The 18508-nt window shown below is 40.3% G+C and overlaps 1 protein-coding gene across 3 annotated transcripts in view; it reads left to right on the forward strand.

Moving 5' to 3' along the window:
- The window catches only part of IPO11 (importin 11), a 200996-nt gene that overhangs the window by 371 nt on the left and 182117 nt on the right, over positions 1-18508 (forward strand). The gene's annotated exons all lie outside the window — the stretch shown is intronic.

Consider the following 18508-nt stretch of genomic DNA (forward strand, 5'->3'; position numbering starts at 1 on the left):
GCGTGGGCTGGGCCGAGGAGGAATGGGGTGCAGGGAGACAGGCACTGGGGGCCAGGAGGAGAAGCCCTCGGGCGCCCATTGTGGCGGCGGCAGCGGGCCAGGCTGCTGCATTTGCCCTTGGGGGAGAGGTGGTGCCCGTTGTGCGAGAACGTGGTCAGTTTTGGTGTAAAACCAGCGTATGCTGTTCCCGCACCCACTCCGTTGGTGCTCGTAGCGGCCGTGGGAGAGCTCTCATCAGACCTCGGAGTCTTCCTCGCCTTCACCGAGCAGGTGAAGGGGGAGCCCCACGTTCTCCGAGGGGGGCCGCTTGCTGAGGTATGGCCGCCAGCGCTCGAGCCCGGCGACCTGTGCAGCTTCATGCTGGGGGAATTTGTGATTCAGCAAAACTATTTGGAGGCCCAGAGCGTTTGCCATTCTCTCTTATTCTTTTGTTGCACGGTGGGGAACGAGGAAAGTATTATTTGGGGAGGGACGTGACTAAATTAGGCAGAGATGGTGAATTGCCTGGTGGTGCCAGGATCGCAATTGGCATACCTCCTCCCCGCCCCGAAATAAGCGAGCTCGGTCGTCGTCCTTTGTAGTGCCTTCGAGAATGGCTTATTCTAAAGAAGAGGGTAGGAAAGAGCAGTTCACAGCCATCATCCTTTTTTTTTTTTTTTTTTTTCTCCTTGGATAAGAAGTTCACTCTGTTTTAACGTTATTTTAAACTTCTCTCTTCAGTATAGAGGCTTCAGGTTAAGGGCAGCGTGACCAGAAGGCTTCCATTGCATGACACCTTCTCTTACATCTTTTCGTCGCTGAAGATCTCTTTGAAATTAGGATGAAAATCCCTGTTGATTGTGACAGGATCGTGGAATTTTTTTTTTTTCCCTCCCCTAACCTAGTATAGGGAAGAGCAGAAACAGTTTAATTATAGCAATAGTTTGTGGCCATCTATCATAGCCCTAGGTCAGCTGGGCCGCCTCTGTCCTAGTTACACTTACTAGAGCAGAAGAATATTCCCATCACAAGTGGATCCAGTCACGGTTATAGGATTGGAGGTTCTGAGCAAATAGGTGACGATTATGCGGTAGTCTAAAAAGTCTTTACATTTTGTGACATTGAGAAAGGGTCTGCATTTCAGGATCAAACCGTAATGCCAAAGAACCCTTGTAGGAATGCGGCAGTTAAAATGCACTGAAGCCTTTTCCAGAGCTAAATATGTTTTTTATAGATATGAAAATCTTTGTGTTTTGAGAAAGATAATATGATTAGATGGATTTTGACCCTTGTGGTGTATGGATGTGCATGTAGGTATGTGGTTGTATTTAGATTTCTTGTTCTTGTTGAAGTATAGTTGATGTACAGTGTTGTGTTAGTTTCAGGTGTACAATACAGTGATTTGACAGTTCTGTACGTTACGCTGTGCTCACCATGATAAGTGTCCATGATAAGTGTCACTGCTGTCTGTTGCCTTACAGTGTCGTTACAGTATTTTTGACTGTATTTCCTGTGTTGTACTTTTTAGTCCCTGTGACTTATTTATTTTTATAACTGGAAGTTTTGCACCGTTTAACCTGCTTCATCTATTTCTGTGCATTGGTATTTAATCTTGATTTTCCTAATACGGAGTTATTGATTCCAGTATTACTCATTTCTGTCTTTTCCTATCTGCACCAAATGAGGACTATCATCAAGTTAATTTGAGAGTGTTTCAGGGAACGCCAAGGCGTACTTAGTGCAGGTGTAAGTCTGGAGCGTCTTTGTTTAGTTTTCTAAATATCACCTTGATTACACATAAGCCCACAATTACAAGCTTTGTAGAGCTTGTGCTGGATCTGTGTTCTGCAGTCTTGCTACTCAAAATGTGGTATATGGCATCACCTCAGCATTTGTTCAGAATACACAAGCTCAGGCTTAACCCCAAACCCAATGAATCAGAAGCTGCATTTGAACGAGCTCTCCAGATGATATGAATTTATATTAAAGCTTGATACACGCCACTTTGGGTGGGAAAAGTTGGAAGACAGGTCATTCATAAACCATAAAAATTATAGCATTTATTTTGATCTGAGGCGGTCTTTTGCTGATTATTGAGTCTGATTCATCTGGTAGAAGAAACTGAAGACCCAGGAATGGCCTTACTTGTGTAAGGCCACATAAACTAGATTCATAAACCAGGTTCTGACCTAATCCAATGCTTTTCTTTTCTTTTCTTTTCTTTTCCTTTTCTCTTCTCTTCTCTTCTCTTCTCTTCTCTTCTCTTCTCTTCTCTTCTCTTCTCTTCTCTTCTCTTCTCTTCTCTTCTCTTCTCTTCTCAAGATTTTATTTATTAATGAGAGACACCGAGAGAGAGGGAGAGAGAGGGAGAGGCAGAGTCACAGGCAGAGGGAGAAGCAGGCTCCATGCAAGGAGCCCGGGACTCCAGGATCACGCCCAAGGCTGAAGGCGGCGCTAAACTGCTGAGCCTCCCCAGGCTCCCCCAATGCTTTTCTTTTGTTAGTTACTCTTGTATTAAAATGGGACTAAAATATTTGATGAATGCGAGCTAGGTATTCATGCCACAACAGACATCTATTGAGTTTCGGACAAGCAGCCCAGTAATTCTGTGTTTTGCTCATAACTGCTATTTGCCATGGTGGCTTCGGACCCACCACTTTCCCTCTTTACTCTTTCCAGGTTGCTGTCATTTCTTCTTCACAGAGGAAATGAAATACATTGGTGAGAACGTTGGTTTTTGTCCTCTTTCACCAGTAAACATGTCTACTTCTATCCATTCATCTCTCATTGCGCTCTGAGTTTTTTCTCCTCAGGGACATTGTTTCCTTGATGTATTAGTTTTCTAGGGTTGCTGTAGCAGAATACCACAGACTGGGTGGCTTGAGTAATGCAAAATTACTTTCTCCCAGTTCTGGAAGCTGGAAGTCCAAGATCAGGGTTCCAACATGTATGATTTCCTCTGAGACTTTTCTCTTTGACTTACAGATGACCGCCCCCTTTGTGCACTAGAATCTTTGGTGTCTCTTTTTCTTATTAGAACACCACTGGGGGATCCCTGCGTGGCTCAGCGGTTGAGTGCCTCCCTTCGGCCCAGGGTGTGATCCTGGAGTCCTGGGATCGAGTCCCACGTCGGGCTCCCTGCATGGGGCCTGCTTCTCCCTCTGCCTGTGTCTCTCTCATGAATAAATAAAATCTTTAAAAACAAAAACACCACTGGTATTGGATTAGGCCCCACTCTGATGACCTTATTTTGACTTAATCACTTCTTGAAAAATCTTATCTCCAGTATTGAGGGTCCTGGGGGGCCGTTTAGGCTCTGATGTGTGAATTTTTGGGGAATACATTTCAGTCCATAACACTTGGTCATTCCTTTTTTACTCTCAACTGGCACTAACTTACTAGGATTTAAACACACTTACCTTAAATACACTCTGTTCACTCTAGATTGCTCTTCAGTTTCATTTGTAGTTAATTCCTTTGAGTGTCTGGAAGAGTTACCTGTATTCATTTTCTCAGCCACCTTATTACTCTTTTTTTTGTTTGTTTGTTTAATTAATTAATTAATTAATTTATTTATTTTTTATTTTTTATTTTTTTTTTATTACTCTTTTAAGCCTCCTAGTATATTGAAGTTTTAGCAGTCCGCTACAGTCACTGAATTTGATGGGTGGTGGTCACCATTGATCTTTGTTGGGAAATCTAGTAGAATCTTTTTCATCAGTTGACAATTTGAGTAGTTGTTGTCTTTGAAATTCTCTTATGCTTCTGAGACTTTGTGGTTTCCTTATTTCCCTCATGGCCGATTGTGGCCAATCTTTCCTTGGTTTATTTTTCTCTCTTTGACCCCTTCAGATACTTCTTTCACACTGAGGCACTGTCCTCTGCTCTCTTCTGCCTCCGTCTGCTCTTGAATGGTCTTATCTCTGATGTCTGCAACTGCTGTCTTTATTTTGATCACTAGCAAATCTCTGTCTCTTTAGCACAGATTACTCTTCAACTCTGACATATTGTGGTTGTCTTAAGATACCTTAAGTTCAGCTCAAAAATTACTTACTTCACTCTTTCTGAAGTTGCTTCTCTTCCTCCTGTCATCCTTATCTGCCATTCAGTCGTAGATGCCCCAAATCTTAATTTTCCCCTCTTATTTCCCCTTATGTGCTACTCCCCCCCTTTCTGCCCTGCAAAATTCTAATCATTTACAAAATCTTGTTCTACATCTTTCATCCATTTTTCCCTGTAACGACCACCTTGGTTCAGATTATCATTATCTGGACTTTGTATAAACATTCTAAATAATTTCCTTTCTCCTAAGAATGGGTATGAATCCCTCTCTATCCTTTCCTTTTTTGTAGGCAGATTGTAGTGTTTTTCTACAGTGTTTCTTTGCAGGCTTTCAGATTAAAATCCAAACTACCAAATTTAGTAAATACGGGCCTTCGTGAGATCTTGCTTGCTTTTTGCTTTCTTTTTTTTATTTTTTAAAAGATTTTATTTATTTATTCATGAGAGACGCAGAGAGAGAGGGGCGCAGAGACACAGGCAGAGGGAGAAGCAGGCTCCATGCAGGGAGCCCGATGTGGGACTCGATCCCGAGTCTCCAGGATCATGCCCTGGGTCGAAGGCACCGCTAAACCGCTGAGCCACCTGGGCTGCCCAGCTTTTTGCTTTCTTCTGCTATTTCCTACTTCAAATTATTCTGTCATGTGAACTATTTGCAGTTCTTTAGAATTGTTAGAATGTTTTTTTTAAAGTTGAGACATTAATATGTTGTGCACCTTCTGCCTAGAATGTACCCAACACCTGTTTGACATAACAGACTTATTTAGATAACTCCTACTCAGCATAAACACTATCTTGTCCACCTTTGCTGCTCCCCCCCAGGCTTTCCCCAGCCTGCTTACACTGAGTTACGTCTTCTCCTTATGTTCTTCCAAAATAGCTTTGTTGTCTTTTTTCTTCTTTAGAGTTGAATGCCAAGATTCTTTTGTTTTCTTTTGTCTAATTTATGTATTAAGCTATTTCCTGTCATAACCAAAGGGATAGAATATCCGTATACTGGTCATCATTTGATAAGAGAAAGAAGGGTAAGCTTAAGGTTCCATTTACTTTTTTGGTCCCTGTGTATAGTCATGGTCCAGACCCTGCTGTGGCCCCCACGAGATAGTGATTCGGGTTCTCTTTTTTCATCTTCATAGCCAGTCAGTCAAGCTGATTCACATTAGAGTTATGGGATAGAGTATGATTACCATCTCCCTAGAAAAAGGACTTGAACCTGATGCTGATTTGGAGGTAGACAACATCTACGATCTCTTGTGCTCTTGTGATGCAACTTCGGGAAGGTGCTTACTCTCACGTTTGGGAGCGGTACAAAGTAGGTAAGGGCCTTCCACATGTGAGCAGAGCCCTCCTTGCCCTGGATGCCACTTGACAAGGACTGTCCCAGCTGGGTCCCAGGGGCCCTGGATCGACCTGGCAGCCCTGAAACCCAGGACTTAGCCAACACCACCATTTTCAAACTGGACCTCAAAGACTCTTATTTATTTTTATTTCTTAGAGTAGTGGCTGGCCGGTAGAAGCTGCTTCCTTGTTTAGTACTGTGAATGCAAATTGAATTACCAGAGAGTTGAAACTAGGTGGATTGTTATGTACTCTGGAGCTTAGGTTGAGTGGGCTTGAAAAGTCAGAGATGGGTTCATTTTTGCGACTTTACACAACTATAAGCAGAGATCGGGATTTAGTGATAGAATTCATTTATTTAACAACTATTTTAGTCATCACTTTCCTGTATGCCAGGTACAATTTTAGATTCTGGTAATACACCTTTGAACAAATTGAAGTTCCTGGTCTCTGGACCTTAAGTTCTAGTTGCGGGTGTCAGGACAATAAACACAGAGGTTAAGATGTCAAATACTTAAAAATGTTATGCAGAAAAATTAAGAAAGGGATCCCTGGGTGGCGCAGCGGTTTAGCGCCTGCCTTTGGCCCAGGGCACGATCCTGGAGACCTGGGATCGAATCCCATGTCGGGCTCCCCGTGCATGGAGCCTGCTTCTCCCTCTGCCTGTGTCTCTGCCTCTCTCTGTGACTATCATAAATAAATAAAAATTAAAAAAATTAAAAAAGAAAAAAGAAAAATTAAGAAAGATAACCAGACCAGATAGATTCTAGGTTGAATCTGTACTGTAGGTACAGTAATCTGTACGGGTTAGGTACTGTAGATTGGATGATCTAAGGATCTAGGGACTTACCTACTTATGAATTGACAATTCAAGCAAAGACTGAATTGAAGTTGAAGAGCAAGACATTCAGATACTTAGAAGCAAGAGTTTTTTCAGTCTGAGGAAACCAATTCTACAAGATAGGGTTAATGTATGTAGTCCCCTAAAGATGAACACCTGTTGTCTCTTACTGTCTTATTATGGACAACTCCCAAACTGAATGGTCTTACTCTGGTCTCCTTCCTATAAACCCACGTAGGAGTTTCTTTGGTTATAGCACCGAGGGTGGGACTGCTGGGTCATGGTATACACCATGTTTGGTGGTAGGATACACACAAACACATGTGCATATATACCCACACACACAGAAATTAATTAGAGATGACAGGATTGCTTTCTAAAGTGATCATACCACTATATACTTTTAGCAGCAATGCTTAAGGGTCTTCCATATGTTCTTGCTAGCATTGAATATTTTTGGACTTTTTAATTTTTGCTATTTAATGATTGTAAAGTTAATAGCTTTTTTTTTTAAGATTTTTAATTTTATTTATTTTTTTAAATTTATTTATGATAGTCACAGAGAGAGAGAGAGAAGCAGAGACATAGGCAGAGGGAGAAGCAGGCTCCATGCACCGGGAGCCCGACGTGGAATTCGATCCCGGGTCTCCAGGATCACGCCCTGGGCCAAAGGCAGGCGCTAAACCGCTGCACCACCCAGGGATCCCTTTTTTTAAGATTTTATTTATTTATTAGAGACACACAGAGAGAGACAGAGAGAGAGAGAGATTGAGAGAGAAAGGCAGAAACACAGGCAGAGGGAGAAGCAGGCTCCATGCAGGGAGCCCAATGTGGGACTTGATCCCGGGTCCCCAGGATCACACCCTGGGCTGAAGGCAGGTGCTAAATCGCTAGGCCACCTGGGCTGCCCAATAGCTCTGTTTTTTATTTTTTATTTTTTTTAAAGATGTATGTATGTATGTATTCATTCATTCATGAGAGACACAGAGAGAGAGGCAGAGACTCAGGCAGAGGGAGGAGCAGGCTCCATGCAGGGAGCCAGACGTGGGCCTCTATCCCAGGTCTCCAGGATCGCGCCCCGGACTGAAGGCGGCACCAAACTGCTGAACCACCGGGGCTGCCCAATAGCTCTGTTTCTTAAAGATTCTCGTGAATCTTTAAAAAAGATTTCAGTGAGGTAGCATGTCTTCTGGTATTTATTACCCATTGAGCTTTTTTGTTCATGAGTTGTCTATTTATACCCATTGTCCAGTTTTCTTTTTTATTTCAGTTTTGTTGATTCATAAGGGATTATTGTATATTCTGTATAATAATTCTTTGTTTAGTTGTTTAAAACGCCTTCTAGGGGATCCCTGGGTGGCTCAGTGGTTTAGCGCCTGCCTTCAGCCCAGGGCGTGATCCTGGAGTCCCGAGATAAGTCCCGCATCTGGCTCCCTGCATGGAGCCTGCTTCCCCCTCTGCCTGTGTCTCTGCCTCTCTCTCTCTGTGTCTCACTCATGAATAAATAAATAAAATCTTTAAAAAAAAAGTCTTCTAATTTTTACCTTGTTGATGTTGCCTGTGGTATTTTCATTGACTCCATTAATTTTGTTTTTCAGTTTTGATGTAATATAATTTAGCAGGAAATCAAGCTACAGTCTCAATGTTGTATTCTGCTTCTCAAGTCTAACTAAAAAAAAAAAAACAAAAAAAAAACCCATCAGTTCATTTCACTTGAGGTATTAGTGGACAGCAGTGATCAAAATGAAAAATGTGGTAGTAGAGTACTGGATTGGGATAGGAGACTTACAATCTATAGAAATGTTGCTAATGAGGCTGGGACTTTAGAGAAGTCAATTTATCTCCTTAATCTCTTTGGGACACAGTTTCTTGGTCAGTAAAACAAAATGCTTAAATCAGATATGCAGCTGACCCCTCACCGTTAGGAGTTTGAAGTCTGTGGGTCCATTTGTAGGTGTATTTTTTTTTGATACGATATAGTAGTGTAAATGGATTTTCTCATCATTATGATTTTCTTAATATTTTCTTTTCTCTAGCTTACTTCATTGTAAGAATACAGTATGTAATACTGTGACGAATAAAATATTTGTTATTCAACAGTTGATATTATTGTTAAGGCTTCTCATCAGTAGGCCATTAGTTACATTTTTGGGGAGTCAGAAGTTACAGACATTGTTTGAGGGCCAACTGTATTTACTGTTTAGAGAACTGATATTGATGGCTTCAAAATTTTCTTAATGATTGATAATGTTTTTTTAATGATAAAGTGTATTATAGTTGCTCATTATGGGAACATTACTGGCATGTAGCCCATACATGTTTTAATTAATGAATTTTTATAAATGCAGGGATTCCTTAGGCTAGACTCTTAGAAGAATGAGATCCTTTTAAGACAGCATTATGGACAATGATGTCCTGGATAGTAGTTGGAAGCTGTCAATCAAAGATTTGTATATTTGGAGAGGACTGATGATTCCTTAGCATTTAGTGAAAGGTTCCGACTGAACTTAAATCCTATCAGATACAGTCGTTTAAATTTAGGCTGTGTTATTATCCAGTTCAAAGGACCGTATCTTGCTCAAAATCTAGCCTACTGCTTTTCCTTCCCTTTTCTTTGTTTTACATAAAAGATGCAACTTTAAAGCCAATAACTGTAATTGCTGGTCTTTAGTAGTTTTTATACAGATGTGTTTTTTGTTTGTTTCAAATAAAGAGATGTCAAAGAGAGTGATGGTGACAGTAGTTGAGGCCTCAGGACTGGCAGTACCTTGCTGGGCATCACTGTTGTTTAGGATAAGCCTTTTTTTTTTTTTTAATATTTATTTATTCATGAGAGACAGGGAGAGAGGCAGAGACTCAGGCAGAGGAAGAAGCAGGCTCCACGCAGGGAGCCTGATGTGGGACTCGATTCTGGGACTCCAGGATCACGCCCTGGGCCGAAGGCAGAGGCTCAACTGCTGAGCCATCCAGGTGTCCCATAGGATAAACTTTTTAAGCTCTGATTCTTGTGTATACTGAACAGGCAAGAGATTTATTGTACTTTATCAATGCCGTTTTATTAAAAACTCGCAGTGAGACATGCACATTGGTGCTTATTGGACTAGACTTCTCTTAACAACTGTCTTCTGATCTTGTTTACTGTCTTCTTAAATACTGTACAATTTACCCATTTATTTCCCTGTCTCCACAACTAGAGTATACTTTCTATAAGAGCAGGGAGTTTTTCTTTCTGGCCTTTTTTTTTTTTTTTTAAAGATTACATTTATTATTTATTCATGAGAGAGAGAGAGAGGCAGAGACACAGGCAGAGGGAGAAGCAGGCCCCATGCAGGGAGCCTGATGCAGGACTCGATCCCGGGACTCCAGGATCATGCCCTGGGCCGAAGGCAGGCGCTAAACCGCTGAGCCACCCAGGAACCCCTCTTTCTGGCTTTTTAGTTGATTGATAACATTTCGAGTGCCAGAATAATACTTGGCATTTGTAGGTGTCCATTAAATACTTGAATGAAAAAAAAATCTTGAATGGATGAATAAATGTAAAACAGTCTAATGATAAGCCAAGTAAATATCAGGAAGTTGATTAGAGAGTGCAGGACTACAACAAAGGGTGTTAGATATTCACAATAAAAGGTATTGCTAAATTTTGCTGCCTTGATGTGCCCCATTTTTTTCTTTCCTTTTTTTGTTTTTTGAGAGAGAGCAAGAGTTGGGGGAGGGGCAGAGGGAGAGGAGAGAATCTTAAGCAGGCTCCTTAACCAGCACAGAGACTGGCATGTGGCTCAATCTCATGACCCTGAGATGATGACCTGAGTCGAGATCTAGGGTCAGATGCTCAACTGACTGAGCCACCCAGGTGCTCCAGTGTGCCCCAGTTTTAGTAGCTGAATATATTGAATGGATGGCATTGGAGAAGGAGTACTTTACTATCTAGTGCAGTTGTACTTTTCCAGAGGAGGTGATGTTAGCTGTGAACAACAGCCTTAGTGATGATCTGTGTCATGGTCTATTAGCTCCCCTTTGAAAAACAACATACCTGGGCAGCCCAGGTGGCTCAGCAGTTTAGCGCCGCCTTCAGCCCAGGGCCCTATCCTGGAGATCCGGGATCGAGTCCCGCGTCAGGCTTCTTGCATGGAGCCTGCTTCTCCCTCTGCCTCTGCCTCTGCCTTTCTCTCTCTCTCTTTCTCTCTCTCTCCCTCCCTCCCTCCCTCCCTGTCTCTCTCATGAATAAATAAATAAAATCTTTAAAAAAATAAAAAATAAATACAACCAACATACCCAAGAGTAGAATCTTAAAATGAATCTCTGTCTACCTATCACCCAGCTTTAACAATGATCAGCTCTTAGAGTCCATCTTTTCATGTTACCTCCACCTAACTTCCCTTCTAAGTACTATGTTAGCAAGATATAGGGGCTTGGTTAGATTTAGATTTAATTAGTTATTTTGGCAAGCTGCTTTCTTATAATTTCAGACTTTGTTTTCTTGAAATGTCAGGATAGCTGGCTGGCACAGTTGGTGGAGCATGTGACTCTTGGTCTTGGGATCTTGAGTTTGAGCCCATAGACAGCACTTAAAAAATAAATATTTTAGAAAAGTAATAAAATAGCTCTTAAGTTTCCTAGTATAACTTTTCTCTTTTGATTATCTTTGAATTTTTCTCTGGTCTTCACAGAAATTGATTTCTTATCTTTTCCTACTTTGTTTTTGACTCCAGTAGTTTGGCAGTTTTGTAGTATTTCCTATTATTCTCCAAGAATAAATCTCTTATAGCTTTGTAGACTTGAGCAGTACATCAGGACTCGACTTGCAGGAATTAATCTTTAAAAAAAAAATTACGTCTTCCCTTCATCCCTCTTTAGGAAAATGCTCTAGTAGTAATACATGGTCAGTTCTACGTTGCTTGTACTTTTCATCTGCTTCTTCCAGAAGGAAAATTAGGAGCTTTCAAGCTATTAATACCATTTTCTCATTGGCTGTTCTTTTTTTCTGAAAATTTAGGTTTCTCTTTAGTGTGGATTCTGCAGTGCTTTTCTCACTAGCTGATTTCATCCCTTATATCACTCTATTCTTGTTCCAGTTTCTCAGTCACGATTTGTTAAAACGCTGCCTATACGCTATTACATTTTCTTAAATTCCATCGTATTTTCTTTGTGTAAAGCTCAGGATGCATTCATGTCTTCATCTCATGTTATCTTTTGGTAGGGAGTATTTAATGATTCAGTACTTAAAAAAGTGGAGACAGTGGTGTAAGGAAGTTCTGTGGTTGTCATGTTTCGTTTGCTTTAAGGTGAAGTTTTCATTTTCATGTTTTAAATCCGTCCTTGCATTATGTTATTTTTTATGTTCTCATTCATTTCTTTCCTTCAGAGCCTCTCCTTTTACTGTTCTTTGCCCTAGCTTTTTGAACCCAGAAAACCCTTGCTCTATTTCCAGATGATTGTGTTGGCCAAGTGGTCACTGAAAATGCCAGTGTTCTCTTCTTCCCTGGCCCTCCTTGAGGGGAAAATGGTTAGGAAGCTTGGAGCATACTGTTAGGGGTGTGGTCTGGACTACTGCTGTCAGGTGGCTCTGCAGGTTACTCGATTTCTTTTTTATACCTGAGGACTAGTGATCTAGCAGTGTATTACTTGGTAAAAAAGTTGATGTGGACACTGGGATGGAGAATACTTAGAAATGAAATTAAAGACACTTTTGCTTACAAATAGAAATTCGTTTTCCTTTTATGTGATGGGTATATATTGTATACAATATATGAAGCTTAAGGGAAAGGACATAATAAATATGAATTTTCAGGTTAGTTTCATTTTTCTCAAACTGTTAGAGATTTTAAAATAATGTCTCTATAAACACCAAATAGTAAGAATATTAAATGTAGAGGTGACACTAGTTAAAACTGCAGTTGGACTGCAACACTCAGAGTCCCCTGAGTCAGAAAGATTGTCTTTTGGTAAACATTGCCATCACAAATTCTGCTAATATGGTAAACTGTTGCTTATCTACTCTTGCTACTGAAAGATGAAATTTTAAAGTTTTCTCTTGTGAACTGTTACGACAGTGTGATAATTAACCACATTACCTACTTAACTATTGTATCTTTAATATGTTGCCATGATTTTTTGGTATGTACCTGATAAGAGAAATAAATGAGGATTTGCAGCTCTTGAGAAATTGTGATGTTTTAGGATAAGGAAGAGAAATCAAGCAAATACTTCCATGGAAATTTAGAGCAGCTATAATTTTTTTTTTTAATGTGTTTTTTTTCCATCACTAAGGTTAATAAATCTTTAGACTATAAGAATTCTTGTAATTTCTGGAACTAGCTTAGCACAATGATTGTTTACCATATGATGTGTTTCCTGTTTGTCTTTTATTCCTATTTTTTTTTTTTTTTTTTTAGATTTTATTTATTTATTTATGAGAGACACAAAGAGAGTCAGAGACACAGGCAGAGGGAGAAGCAGGCCACCTGCAGGGAGCCCGATGTGGGACTCCATCCCAGACCTCTGGGATCACACCGTGAGCTAAAGGCAGACGCTCAACCACTGAGCCACCCAGGTGTCCCAATTCCTGTTGGTTTTTATATAGTCTTATATATGTATTTATTTGACATCATAGATATTTCTCTAATAATAAAACAGACTAAAGAGAGTAGTTTTAAGTCCTGATTGGTTTAGGAGGATTTTTTTTTTTCTTTTAAATTTATTTATGATAGTCACACAGAGAGAGAGAGAGAGAGAGAGAGAGGGAGGCAGAGACACAGGCAGAGGGAGAAGCAGGCTCCATGCACCAGGAGCCTGATGTGGGACTCGATCCTGGGTCTCCAGGATCGCACCCTGGGCCAAAGGCAGGCGCTAAACCACTGTGCCACTCAGGGATCCCCGGTTTAGGAGGATTTAAGCTTAATTGTAGGTTCTGTTACCAAGCAGGAATTTGTAGGTCCTTTGGAACTCTTGATCAGATGGAATATTTTAGTAGTAGAGAAGAGAAGGCAAGGAAGGATGTCTTCTCCTCCTTGTTACGTATGTATTGTTGCATATCTTTTATTCTAAGGTAGTCAGTCTTTGACAATCTGCATGAAGACTCATGGGGATGCTTCAGTAGCCCCAGTGATTCTTTAACTTGAGGGTATTTGGAGATCTGTGGAAGGGAAGCATCTTTAGTCAAAACAACCCATAGAAAGTGTTATTAACATCCAGTATGGGGATCCCTGAGTGGCGCAGCGGTTTAGCGCCTGCCTTTGGCCCAAGGCATGATCCTGGAGACCCGGGATCGAATCCCACGTCGGGCTTCCAGTGCATGGAGCCTTGCTTCTCCCTCTGCCTGTGTCTCTGCCTCTCTCTCTCTCTCTCTCTCTCTCTCTATGACTATCATAAAAAAAAAAACAAAACAAAACAAAACAAAAAAAAAACCCCAAAAAAACCCATCCAGTATGTAGGGATCCTAAACAACCTATAATGTGTGCACAGAGAAGAATTTTCTTGTTCAGACTGAAATGGCCTCTGTTGAGAAACACTAGTGAGTCCGAATGGTGTAGCATGGATTTGAATGGGGCTAGTATCTTTGGAATATCCTTGGTTTGGGTCAAAAATGGAGAGGGAGAAGCAGGATCCTTGCAGGGAGCCTAATGCATGATTTGATCCCGGGACCCTGGTATCACAACCTGAGCTGAAGGCAGATGCTCAACCACTGAGTCACCTAGGTGTTCCTGTGTCAGAAATCTTACATGCTCTCATCTTGCTTTAGTTTCTTGAACCAATGGTCTTCCTTTTTCTGAATTAACATCAGTTATGGTTGTTGATAACTCCAGCCACATGTTTTTCATTTCTGTAGTCACTTTTTTGTTTCTTGCTGACTTTATCATTTACATAGTAAAGGGACCTAAAAACAAAACAGAACACCTTTATTAGGTATAATGCACAGACCATACAGTTCACCCACTAGAAGTGTATGGTTCACTTGTTTTTAGTGTATTTGCAGAGTTGTGTGGCTATCACTATAGCCAATTTTAGAACATTTTCATCAATCCTGATAGAAACCACATCCCCATCAGCAACCACGCCACATTTTTCCCCAATCCTTCAGCCCTAGACAGTCACCTATATACTTTTTATTTTTATAAATTTGCCTGTTTTAGACATTTAATTAAAAGAGTCACTGTGTGGTCCTTGTGACCGGCTTCTTTGATTTAGCATGATGTTTTCAGGATTCATTCGTGTTGTGGCATGTTGGAGAATTCCATTCCTTTTTATTGCCAAATACTATTCCTTTGGTTGGAATTCCCATTTTTGTGTTGTTTTTACTTATTGCTCTTATAATATTGCTGTTGACATTTTTGTATAGGTGGATAACAAATGTTGACATAAATTTTCATTTCTCTTGGGTATATACCAAGAGGTAGAATTTTTCAGTCTTATATTCTCTTTGATTAACATTTTGAGACACTGACAGACTTTTCCAAAGTGGCTGCACCGCTTTACATTCCCATCAGGAATGCATGAGGGTTCTAGTTTTTCCACAACTTCACCAATATCTTTTATTATATATCTTTCTGATTATAGCCATTCTAGTGGTTTTTTTTTTTTTTTTTAAGATTGTATTTATTTATTCATAAGAGACACAGAGAGATAGAGGCAGAGACACAGGCAGAGGGAGAAGCAGGCTCCATGCTGATACGGAACTCCATCCCAGGATTCCAGGATCATGCCCTGGGCAGAATTCAGTGCTAAACCGCTGAGCCACTTGGGCTGCCCAAGTTTTTAATTTTAACGAAGTCCAGTTTACCAGTTATTTCTTTCATGGATTATGTCTTCGGGGTTGAATCTAAAAAGGCATCACTGTACCCTGAAAAACCCATCCATGGTTTCTCCTATGTTCTGGGCATTTTATAGTTTTGTGTTTTACAGTTAAGTCTGTGATCTGCTTTGAGTTAATTTTTGTGAAGAGTGTAAGGTCTGTCTGGATTAATTTATTTGAATGTGAATGTTCATTTGTTCCAGCACCATTTGTTGAAGAGACGGTCTTTGCTTATTTTGTATTGCCGCCGCCGCCTCTTCTTCTTTCTTCTTTCTTCTTTCTTCTTTCTTCTTTCTTCTTTCTTCTTTCTTCTTTCTTCTTTCAAGATTATTTATTTGTGAGTGACAGAGAGAGAGAGGCAGAGACATAAGCAGAGGAGAACCAGACTTCACGCAGGGAAGCGGGATGTGGGACTTGATACCGGAACTGAAGGCAAATGTTCAAGGGCTGAGCCACCCAGGCATCCCAACTTTTGCTTCTTTGTTACATGTCAGCTGGATGGGCCTATTTCTGGGCTGTCTAATCTGTTGCATTGATCTATTTGTCTGTTTTTGCCAATACCACTCAGCCTTGATTACTGTAGCTTTATTGTAAGCCTTGAAATTGGCTAGTGTCACCATTTCACCATTTCTCTCTCTTCTGGTTCTCTTAAACTGCAAGTAGAGTCTAGAGTCTTGGTTAGTATAAGGCAGATGATATTTGGTATTTTAGAGGTGAGGTTGCATACTTATTGCATCACATCAGGAGGCACTTAAGGTCAGGTTGTGCAGCTGTTCATGCTAAGTTTGTTCAGTTGGTTGATCTGATGACTGACAGATGTCTGCATTTAAAGGTCTGTTTCTTCACTGCATATAGCAAGTAATCTTATTTGATCGCACTGGGACTATTCTGTTTCTAAAAGTTGTTCTTTCACTTAATGGTTTTTGCATCCTTTATTGATCCATGCCTGAATAAGTTATTTTATTGGGGGAGCCTTTTTTGATTTGAAACTTTTTTTGTTCCATTTGTATTGTACACCTTTTTTCCCCCTGTCATTTTACTCACCACTTTATTTATTTATTTATTTATTTATTTATTTATTTATTTATTTATTTATTTATAGATTTTATTTATTCATTCATGAGAGACACAGGAAGAGAGAGAGGCAGAGACACAGACAGAGGGAGAAGCAGGCTCCATGTGGGGAGCCCGACGTGGGACTCAATCCCGGGTCTCCAGGATCATGCCCTGGGATGAAGGTGGCGCTAAACCACTGAGCCCCCCAGGCTCCCCTCGCTCACCACTTTAATATTTGATAGTGGTGTGGAGTTATTGTTTGTGTGGCATGTTTTAAAACTAAAGACAAATACAGAAAATGTAGTCTGAAGAAAATCATTGTGGCTGAAATTAAAGGCATTTCAGGCCTTTAATGCCTGTCATCTGTCTGTGGGTGGCAGGTAGGGTGCTTGCTGACTTTTCCCTTATCTACTTGTTTGTTTTAGTGAAAATTAGTAAGTTTCCAACTACATGCACATCTGTATATCTTTGGACTTCAGATTTTTCCAGAATTTGGAACGGAACTTCCAGAAATGAGCCTAGAAAGTCCAGTTATGGAGTATGATTATTTTTAGGCTCTTGGTCCCTTATTTCTGAGTTGCTTAGACTTTAATAATATCAAAGACTACAAGAACTCCAGTAATAAATTGAACTTGCCGAGTTGTAAAATAGTGCGAAGGGTGAAATGCTTGTCTTTTTAATTTGCACCTTCTCCTTTCCTATTGTTTTTAGAGAAAAAAGAATATACATTGAGATTTTGACTAGTTCTCTTTTATAGTTCAGAGCTGATAAAATACAACCACTTTCACCTCTGGTTCTCTAAATTTGAAATTATGCATATTAATGAAAATCAGAAACCTCTTGTGTACATTATTAAGTAGGAAGCGTGAGCATTCATTTTTTTCATACTGACGTCTCACTACGCATAGATGTCTGTACAGCAGAGACACTACCTGTGTGTGCTTCCACTGTGAGAGGCTTGCCTCCCTGGCCTCAGGCTTATCTGGTGATGGTCTCCATGAAGATCCTTTTAAGTTCTTTGAAAAATACCATTAGCTTCTCCCATGAGTTAACTGTCCCTGTCTGTCTCTCCCTTACCTTCCACCTGCCTTCCTCCCTCCCCTTCTTCTTCACCTCTTTTCTTTCTCTATTAACTCTCAGCTCTTTGGGTTTTTTGGGGGACAAGCTACTGTGTTTGTTTCATTGCCAAGTGGAAATAACATTAGCAACCCTATTAAATTTCTTCATGCTAGTTCCAAAAATGGTATTGAAAGTTTGCTGGGTATACTGCCCTCTAACCTGACCACCAATAGTCAGTAGTCCTGTATCATTTTTTCCAAGTGAAGTTTATTTCCACACTGTTACATTAAAATGGCTCAATACATTTCTTCCTGTTCATCATGTTCTTCATCATCGTCGCTGTTCTTTCATGAGAATTCTACAAATGAGTACTGTATGAATATTTACTACCGAGAAAACATTCTCTTTTTAGATTATAATGGATTCAGGAATCGTTTTGACAGTTTCTCCAGGAACCTATTATGTGAGAACACGGCGTATTTGTAGGTGCTGGGGAGTCGGGGTGGTGTGGTGAGGCCATTTCCTGTTCTGTTGGGAAGAGCTTGTGTGTCTCAGAGAGATTTGGTTATCAGGCCTCACTCTGCCATGTACTAGCTTGCTACCTGACCCTGGACAACTCTGTTAATAGTTGTATAAGTGTTTCATTTTATACAACAGTGATATTATTCCACATGCCATATTTGCTTTTATAGCCTTGTTATGGCATCTTTAAAGAATTTAATAGGCTCTAGCTATGTGGTATTTTAAGTAATCTATTATAGGTCTGTCATTATTGAATCATAATTTTTGATGATGCATTTAATCTGCAGTTTAGGAACTGATTGCCCTTTAAAGCTTCCTTTATAAGTTAATTAGCACTTAGTAATCTTTCCAGTAGAATATCTGAATGGCGATTTCTTTCTCAGACCTAAAAGTCTTTACCCATTAGATGAAACACTCATCATACTGTTTCTGTGGAGGAAATACACTCTGGATTCCAACTGGTATACTAGAACCTTATTTTTTACAGTTTGTTTTAGTGATTACAATAGTTCTCTGTTGCCCCATCTCATTATCTCCCAGAATTGGGGTAAAGAAAGGGACCCTTTCTGATTCTTATCACCTGACAATGATCATAGTACTTGGCACAACCAATTTTGGTTCTCCAGAAATATATGAACTGAGATCTTCATCCCAGACTAGCTTCTTGGGAACCAGGTTCAAAAGTGGGGGCAGAGGGACAGGGTATTATATGCTTCTGTGGAGGACCTGGATGATGCAAGGTATTGGAGGGAAATAGGGATGGAAACTCTAGCAAATTCCATTAGAACAGATGAATGGTGAGTGTAAAGTGAAGCATGAAGGATACCTGTGTATAGACCTTCACTTGCTGTAAAAGTCCAGAC

This window comes from Canis lupus, chromosome 2 (assembly GCF_011100685.1).
Source record: "Canis lupus familiaris isolate Mischka breed German Shepherd chromosome 2, alternate assembly UU_Cfam_GSD_1.0, whole genome shotgun sequence".
Lineage (NCBI taxonomy): Eukaryota > Metazoa > Chordata > Mammalia > Carnivora > Canidae > Canis > Canis lupus.